At 36.1% G+C, this 9551-nt stretch overlaps 1 pseudogene; it reads right to left on the bottom strand.

Moving 5' to 3' along the window:
• Positions 1 to 3073: 3073 nt before the first annotated feature.
• LOC124836848 (uncharacterized) lies at positions 3074 to 8294 on the bottom strand (annotated as a pseudogene).
• Positions 8295 to 9551: the final 1257 nt, after the last annotated feature.

A 9551-nucleotide genomic window follows, 5' to 3' on the forward strand; every position in this document is an offset into this window, starting at 1 on the left:
GACCAGGCCCCTACATATTGATCCCGATTGAAGAAACTCTCACCATCAACGTCAGCAAGCTTCTACGGCTTTACAGATAAATATTTTGATTTAACCATCTTAAATTCATTTTATATTATATGATATACTTCTAAACCATTTGGAATATTCATGTTATACATCTCAACATATAAAAGCATCATTTGTGATTGATGCATCACCTACGAAAAAACTCACCAACATCATAAAAATAGTTTCAGCACCTTCATGCATTCGTCTTTGTTCAAAAAATACATATATTGTGATAATTATTCTTACTTACTAGATGATATCTTAATTCAATATTATAATATTATTCAAGACTTATAAAGGGTCCAATGACGCATTCACCACTTTGCCAAATTTGGCATCAAGTGCTCAACCATTCAACTATTAGGTCTTTCGGCCTCACAACTATTCAGTCATTCGGCCTCACAAGTATTCGGCCCTTCGGCCTCAACTGCTCGGCCTTCCATGGCCTCAGGTACTAAGCAAATTTGGCATCCAGTGTTCAATCCATTCTATCGTTTGACATCACAGGCTTTATGCTCTTCTATATTGCTTCCTTGTTATTTCTAAATGTATCAATTGTCAGCAAGACATCAGGTCGATCACTCTTATCCATATGATCGGAGAAAGTTTGTGTAGAAAATTATTACTTACAGGTACATATGACATGATCCTGTATACAACCACTTGGTCAACTTGGAAATTATCGTCTCAAGTCACCGAACGGTTGCATGGCGATTTTACAAAATCCAGGGAACGCTCTTTGAGAACCCCTGGTCCTAAATCAAGCGGTGAGGAACGTTCTCCATGAACTTTCACTCTCGTCCTGAACCGAGCAGTGAGGAACGTTCTCCATGAACTCTCACTCTCGTCCTAAACCGAGCTGTGTTGCACGTCCCCGAGGAGTAACACTCTCGTCCACTAGGAAGTTCCAAAACGAACTCCTAGGTCGAAAAACTGAGCGGTGAGGAACGTTCTCTGGAAACTCTCACTCTCGTCCTAAACCGAGCGGTGTTGCACGTCCCCAAGGACTGACACTCTCGTCCTAAACCGAGCGGTGTTGCACGTCCCCAAGGACTGACACTCTTGTCCACTAAAAAGTTCCAAAACGAACTCCTAGGTTGAAAAGTCGAGCAACAAAGTCTCGTCCACAAAACCCAGGGAACGCTCTCCGAGAACCCCGGGTCTTAAACCGAGCGGTGAGGTACGTTCTCCGTGAACTCTCACTCTCGTCCTAAATCGAGCGATGACCTTCGTGAACTCTCACTCTCGTACTAAACCGATTGGTGAGCTACGTGAAATGTCCATCTCGTTAGCAAAACCAAGGGAATGTTGTCCGATAAACTCCTGGTCTTAATCTGATTAAGCTCGGCCATCAAGAAATCCCTTAGTGAACTCCTAGGACGGATGCTAAAAACAAAGGAACAATCACTCTCATCTGAATATTCAACTGAACAGTCTCGCTTGCTTCACCGTTCAGTCTTATAAAATGAGTTTAATCATCTACATTTCATCCATTCGGCCTCACAGGTGTTCGGTCATTAGGCCTCTACTCTTCGGCCTTCCATGGCCTCAAGTGCTCAAGCATTCGGCCATTCAGCCTCAAAGGTATCCCGCAGTTCGGACACACAAGAAAAAGTTCTAAAGAGCAGCGACCCAAAGTACAATCAAAACAACCTCCCCAATACAGCGAGGACGGTCTCTCTCAAGCTCATATAAGTCCTATAGTTAACCTTGGCTAAAGCCGAAAGGTTAACTCGGAGTTGGGGGCATATGTATGGTGTATAATACCTACCAAACAGTTAGCATCCATGACCGTTCGGTCCATCCGCCACATCAACAATGTTGGGTCCTAATTGGGCCAACGTTCAAGTTATTATTGGCCCGATAGTCCAGCAGACGATAAAATAATCAAAGACATCTCATTAGAGATATTGATAAGCCGTTTATGAGTAACTAACTGAATCTCCAGGTGAGTTTGTTTTTATTTGATCTATGAAGCACTTATAAATATAATGACAGGGCCAACAACCAGGTATGTTCGATCAAAACTAAAATACTCAACTATGATAAACAATTCATCAAACCGCTCCTAACTTGAGCGTCAGAGTGCCTTTTGCAGGTACCTCCCCCCTGGTCAAGAATACAACCAAGCGGAGCAAGCGACAACCAAGCGGAGCAGGTGGCGACCGAGCGGAGCAGGCGACACAGCCATTAGAAAGTAGGAAATGCACATCATCAGGAAAGGTACGTTTCTCGGTCCTTCAAATCCCCACCGAAACAAAATACAAACATAGATAGAAGGGTAAGCTAGATATAAAAGATTCATACATTAGTGTAACATACAATCAAAATGTAACTCATTCATGTGATATAATTAACTTCAAACATCCTAAACATGTTATAACTTAGACCTGACTGTCCGGACTTAGAATGAATACCGAACTATGACGAGTAGTGGACTTGTGGTGGCCTCTACTGCCTTCAAAGCCATTACCATGGGTTTCACATTACCACACACACATAACTTTTGATACTCACATAATAACCATACATAGTCATACATCATATAGTCATACATCACCCATAATTGAATCAATTACATAACTCAAACCAATAAAGATAAAAGAATAAAAGGATACATAGTAATCTGGAACAGTCGCTCCGCGTACACACTTGCTGAGTGACCACAAACTTTACTCGCACAACGAGCTGGGTCGTTGTGCGAATCCACTAATAGTAACCCCAACCTCAAACTCACTCGCTCAGCGACCCAACTTGTTGAGCGTATAAAATTCCCAATGGTACTAGACCCTGAACTCATGTTATGAGACATCACTAGCTAAGCGAAACTCACCCGACAGTAGACCTGTCCCTCAACTCACTCGCTCAGTCACTCCAATGCACTGGTCGAATAGAATCACAATGCTCCTAGACCTAGACCTATCGCTCAACGACCCTTTTCGCTGTGCGAACCAACAAACAGGGAGCCAACCTCCACGACCACTCGTTGAGCGACTCTACTCGCTCAGCGAGTTTGCATAATCTACAGCACCAAGTCTGCAAAATTACGCAACATACACCAAATTTACCAATTCCAACTATTTTCCCCAACTTCTAACCCTCCTAAATTGTGTTATATACCTAATTGTACTTGACTAAGTGTGTTTGAACCTTCCTAACCCCATTCTAAAGTGTTTACTAACAAATTTCTGCTCTAAAACATCCAATTCATCAACTTATTGACCTAAATCACGTTCTACCACTTTTGCTACCATTTTCAGCAACTTAGGGACTCAAGAAAGTCCCAATTAACCTGCCTAGCCTATTCCAACTCACCAATTCACTACCCAACTCGTAATTCAAAATTTCACTACCCCACTTCCTCAAAAACTAACTTAAACAAGTATAAATCACTTCAATTCTTAACTGATCACTCTCTAATAGATTTCCAACATTCCATATAGTAAATAACACATCAAGCATCATTCAATTCATTTCAATATCATAGTTCCTCAATATATCTTTAAAATGTGTCAAGTTATACATAGTATATTTACTCTAAAAACCTAAATTTAGTCCAATCGCTACAATAAACACAGAGTAATCACACATCCACACCAAATCACAAATTAAAACAATAATCTAGCTTCCCTTACCTTAGAGAAACGATGCAAAGCTCTAGAAAACCCCTATTGATGCTTGCACCGCAAGGAAGCTCTAAAAAACCCTACAAATCAGCGATTGGTGATAGGAAACCAACCTTAAAACCTAAATTGAGCTAAGACTCAAGAAAGAGAGACACAATTCTCATGCAAAGACAGAAAATTTGCATAATCACAAATTTAAGGGAAAACCTAGAAAAGAGGAACGAAACTTACCGACTCAAATCAAGAAATTGATCAGTAGGAATTATAGCCCTCGACGCCAGGATCGCCTAGACACTTTCTGATCGTCGAATAGATAGTCTAATAATGAGAAAGAATACAAAGAAGTGAGAGAGAACGAAGAGGAAAGAGTTTAGAGAGATAAACAATGTTTTAAATAATGAAATGAGCTTTATAAAATTCTATTAATATTATAAGATTATTTTAAAATAAAATACTCGATCTCATTATTTTAATATAGCTATCTACTCTAATACTCTATTTTATAGGTTCTTACCTTTAATCAAAACTAAAATTAATCTCTATATTAAATAACTTAATTAAGCAATAAAAAAACCATTTTATAAATTTAGATACCAAAATACATCAAAGTTTCAATAAGAATAAATTTTATTTTTACGTTAAAAATTAAGAAATAAAAAAATATTTAATCCTAATATATATTATAACTTTAAATTAAAATTAAAATAAATATTGTTAAAATATCATATTTTAAATTATTAAATGAATGTATTTTGTTTGAGGATATTAGTACTCAAAAACAAATATGAAATTGAAAAGAGTAATAATATATTTACACCACATAAAATATATTCATATCAGAAATAAAAAAGTCATATTTTAATTTTATTTTTTAATTTAAAATTATAATATATATTATTGCATTATTAAAAAGGATTATCGACTGTTTTTATTTCTCAATAGTTTCAAAGTACTATTTTTGTATCTGAAAGTGGTATACTTGATGGTGTTTTTATTTTTATTTTTCTTTTGGTAGTCACGTTTCTTTAACAATTATTTTTTGTCAACCTTTTGACAACGTCAAGTGATGAGATGGGATTAGTCCATTTTAATTTTTTTTAAAAGCAATAATGTTACATGGAGGGCATTTTCAAAAGAAGAAAGGGGTTCTACGGTTTTATTTGAGAAAATCCCTACGTTCTTTATCTTCTTCATCTCTCGCGAAAGCTCCCACTCTCTTTCCACCAAAGCTCTCACTTTGTCTCCCTCATCTACCCGTCTCGTTCTTCCTTTCTCCATCATCGACAAACTTGGTTCCATTACCGTTCTCGCTTCTCTATGCCGACATTTTCCCCTTTCTTCCTCTCTCTTTTCGTTTGTGTCGCGTTATTTTCTCCTTCTCTCTCACGATTTGTCCTTACTTTCTCATCCATCCATTGCGAGCTCGAAGGTGACCTGCCTTAACATTGTAGCATTCCGCCTCTCCGCCTCTCTCGCGCTTTCCATCAACGAGTAAAGGTGTCTTCTTTCTCCAAGGTTTGAGGTTTGTTTGGTGAGAAAAGGGATTTTTGCATGGTTATTTTTATGCTGTGGATATTGGAGTTTGAGGGAAATGTAGTAACTGAGTTTGTTTGAAAAGCAATTGAAACGCTTGGTGAATAAATCATTATGAGATTTGTGTAGTTGAAAGTTAATTTCATATAATTAATTGCAACTTTGTAATGTGGCTTATGTTCATATATGGTATTGTGTTAATTTCTTAAAGTAGCTTGTGTTAATTTCTTAAAGTGGCTTGTGTTGATTTCAAGAGCAGCTGCAAGTATTTAGACAAAAATATGTATGACTGGATTCTAGACAATGAGAACGTGCAAAGACAACAAGTGTTGCAACACTTACGATTTTATAGGTTTTCAATTGTACTTCATTAGTTTCCTAGATATTAACATTGTATGAGCCTTGTACATGTTTTTTGTATACAAAAGATTATGATTATAAATGTTGGGTAATATGTACTGATAATATATTATATGTATAAAATTTCACTTTTGATCTAGTATCATACGTTTTTTCCTATTGTTGTTTGACCATATATATTGAAACCTTTATTTGGTTATGGGTGGTTGGTACAAAAATTGATTATGTAAGCGACCTTGATAGGCTTAAGTGTTGGTGCCTAAAAAAAAAGATCCAATTCTATTGAGTGTTGGTGACTAAAAAAAAGAATCACATCACACATTAATTATACTACTATTTTACCTTGAATTATGGACATTTTATAAAGAAATAAAATAAAATTGAATAAAATAACAAACATGAAACAATAACTTGAAAGTAAACTCATTTAGGAAGCTTAGAAAAACGTTGTTTTGGGGAAATTAACTACATATACTAAAGTGGTCTAAAAATTATGAGTTAATATTCATTTGAAAGATCGTTATGAAAAGTGTATGAATAAGGTCCTGTTTATTAAGTTAACAACAACTACGTTAAGTTTATAATGATGTGGCCGTACTTTTTCTCTTCTCTCCTTTGTTGTCTAGCTTTTTCTCTCTCTTATTCAATTTTTTCTCTCTCTTGTATAGAAAAGTTGTTTTATATGATTAGTGTTATTATTAAAATAATGTACTTTTAAAGGGAGGAAGAAGAAGAGTCAAACGAAAGAACAAAGATAACGGTTGAAGGAGTTGTAATGGAAAGTGATTACTCGGAATGCAGTTCAGGTGCTGACAGAAGCACGTCTTGTTGTCGATCGCGTGCAACTTAGTTTTATTGGGAGAGTTTGTTTCAAAAGACACCTTTCTACATTTACCATAACTAGCCTCAAATTCTCTAGATTTGGAAGCAGCTTTCTGAAGCACAGAAGTTGGAAGTCCTGAAATTAAATTATTTTGCTTCATGATAAAATAAGGCATAACACATTTGTTAATAATCAAACACACTGATTTAACAGTTTTCCAGTACGATCCAAAAGTCATGTATAGACACAACTTAGTTTGATAATATATTTTTTTTATCTGCAAATGTTATTTGTTAGTGGAAGAGTTAAATCTACAACCTCTCTCATTCTCCTTTTCAAACCTTTCAAACCAATCTTATGGTTTCCAAATATTAGTGGAAAAATTGAACCCACAATCTCTCCCACTCTTCCAACTTTTACTACTAAACCAACCTTATAGTTCAACCTTATGTTTAATCTTAAAATTCAATGAACCAACAATTAGTGAACTGCCTATATTGGATGAGAACATGCTGACTACCAATGTAGATTTGTCTCCTCTAAATTTAGTGCACTTTAGAGGCAAGTGCAAGGATATAACTATTGATTGGAAAATTATTGGTTGAAATTGTTATAAAATACAATTCAGGTGTTATAACTACGAGGTTATTAGTTTACCGTCTGAAAGTATACCACTTACTATAGAGGAGCACAATCCATGTTTATTATATTTCAAAACAACAAAAACGTACCAGCTATCCGAGCAACGTTAACACCATAGCTCTTGGGGCAAGCACCAAGCATTAGCCTGTAAAGAAAGGTGACTTCGTCTAAACCTGCAATTCCATCACCAACTTGGCATGCCATGTGACTGAGACAGACCTTTACAAGCACAAAAAAGCATATTCAAAAATATGATTTTTCATAAATAAAACTGACCAAAAGCAGGTGGAACAGTCTCTACACCACAATGTAAACTTTCTTTAGGATACCACGTCTAAATATTGTCACGCTAGACTTCCCAACATGCTTCAAGCATAAAATATAGGAACTATCAAAGAGTGCCAAAACTGTAACTTTTATAAATCAAAATCAAAAATAATAAAAGAAGAAACTAAGGGCACATAACTATTTGAATTCCTGACCATCTATGAAAATTTTCATAAACAAACAAAGGTACTAAAAAGTTAGTTTACCTTCGACAGTCGAGCCTGCTTGTCGGTCAATGATCTATTTTTAATATGCTCTCTTGGGATGGAGTTTGAAGCAAAAGTACCATTGGAAACCGTAGATGCTACCTCTTCACCTTTTCCATCTATGTTCTTTTTAATTGCACTTGCATGAACACCTCTGGGGCTTGGTGACTTTGCATTCTTACTCTTGACAGTACATTTTCCTTCTTTTGATTGCTCTGTCTGATCTACGATTTATGCTTCTACTTCCTAACATTGTGAAAATACATGAGATGAAATACTAAATTTGAATAGTATTAATGATTTAATTAAACCAATTCAAGGGAATAAAAATCCTCTCACCTTAGAAATGGTGACATTGTTCACACCTATGCAGTCACCTAATCCTTCCTTGATTTCTGCCTTGGATGAGAAATCAGTTGCAGTGTTATCATACTGGATGAAATTTTCAGAAATTCCATTTGGAGCTTCAGTTTGTGCAATTTTGGTGATAGAAGGGTCTACATTTGAGGCAATACCATCCATTTTAGAGTTAGACAATTTGCCATTAACACAATTTTGGTAGACCTCTTCAAGTCCATTGGCTGGTAAAAGGTTGCTTGGATAAAGAATGGTTTCCCAAAAATACGAGTGTGGAAGTGAAGGCGCGTGGCAGGAGAGAGAAAAAGCTGAACAAGAGAGAGAAAAAGCTGGACAGCAGAGGGGAGAAGAGAAAAAGTACGGCCACATCAGCATAGACTTAACCTCGTTGTTGTCAACTTAACGGACAAGACCTTATTCGTACACTTTTCATAACATAGGGACCCAATCTCTTCATTTTTAAAATTGGGTACTAAACAGAAATCCACCTCTTAACATGGGGACGAAGTAAGCATTTAAGCCAAAAAAGAATCACATCATTTGGAGCTCTGTGAGAAAAGTTATGATTAAAATAGTCAGCAAAGGTCAAAGTTGATAGCATGTTATCTCACTCAAATTGCCTTTAGGGAGTGACTTTCTCACAGTTGGGTACTACAGTACAACTTTTTGTACAAAACCAATTTTTTTTTCGTGTAATCGTTTACATGGTCCTTGTAATCGATTACAAGGGACAAAATGAGCTACACTTGTTTCAGGACTTCACCTAACTTGTTCATCACACTAACATTGGGTGTTTCCTCCACTATGGACTGCCCAAACCTATGTTTTCAAGCTCTACTCACGCTTAAATACTAAAAAGAAGTCGCATCTATTGAAGAAATATGAAAAAAAATACTTAAATTGCAATTAAGGAGTTACGTTCCCACAGTTGGGTACTGCAATACAAGTTTTTTTACCAAAACCAAAGTTTTTTTCGTGTAATCATTTACAGGGTCCTTGTAATCGATTACAAGGGACAAAATGACCTACACTTGTTTAAGGACTTCACCTAACTTGGTCATCACACCAACATTGGGTCTTTCCTCCACCATGGACTGTCCAAACCTCTGTTTTCAAGCTCTACTCACACTTAAACACTAAATAGAAGTCTCATCCATTGAAGAAATATAAAAAAATTACGTAAATTGCCTTTGGGGAGTGACATTCTCACAACTAGGTACTGTAGTATAAGTTTTTTACAAAACCAAATTTTTGTACGTGTAATCGTTTACAGGGTCATTGTAATCGATTACAAGAGTCAAAATAGGCTAGGCATGCCTGAAATGCAATAAAAATTGGTCATATCATTTTTGATGGATGATACTCAATCACATTGGCCACTTTGTTTATTGACATTCCAATCAACAACTCATTTGACAATGACAATCACGAAAGGAATAACAGTTCAATTAACATTAACAATAATAAAGGGAAGTAAAGATGCATCTTTTTTAACATTCACAAAATTGGGTACAATACATTTATTTGTTCATCTATGTACAATGTTGCATTATTAACTATAACAACTGAATACCCAAATCACTCATGTTTCACCCTATTTCCAGAGTTCTAAGCGCTTTATTCCTT

This window comes from Vigna umbellata, chromosome 4 (genome assembly GCF_029865625.1).
Source record: "Vigna umbellata cultivar VRB3 chromosome 4, Vumbellata_1.0, whole genome shotgun sequence".
Classification (NCBI taxonomy): domain Eukaryota; kingdom Viridiplantae; phylum Streptophyta; class Magnoliopsida; order Fabales; family Fabaceae; genus Vigna; species Vigna umbellata.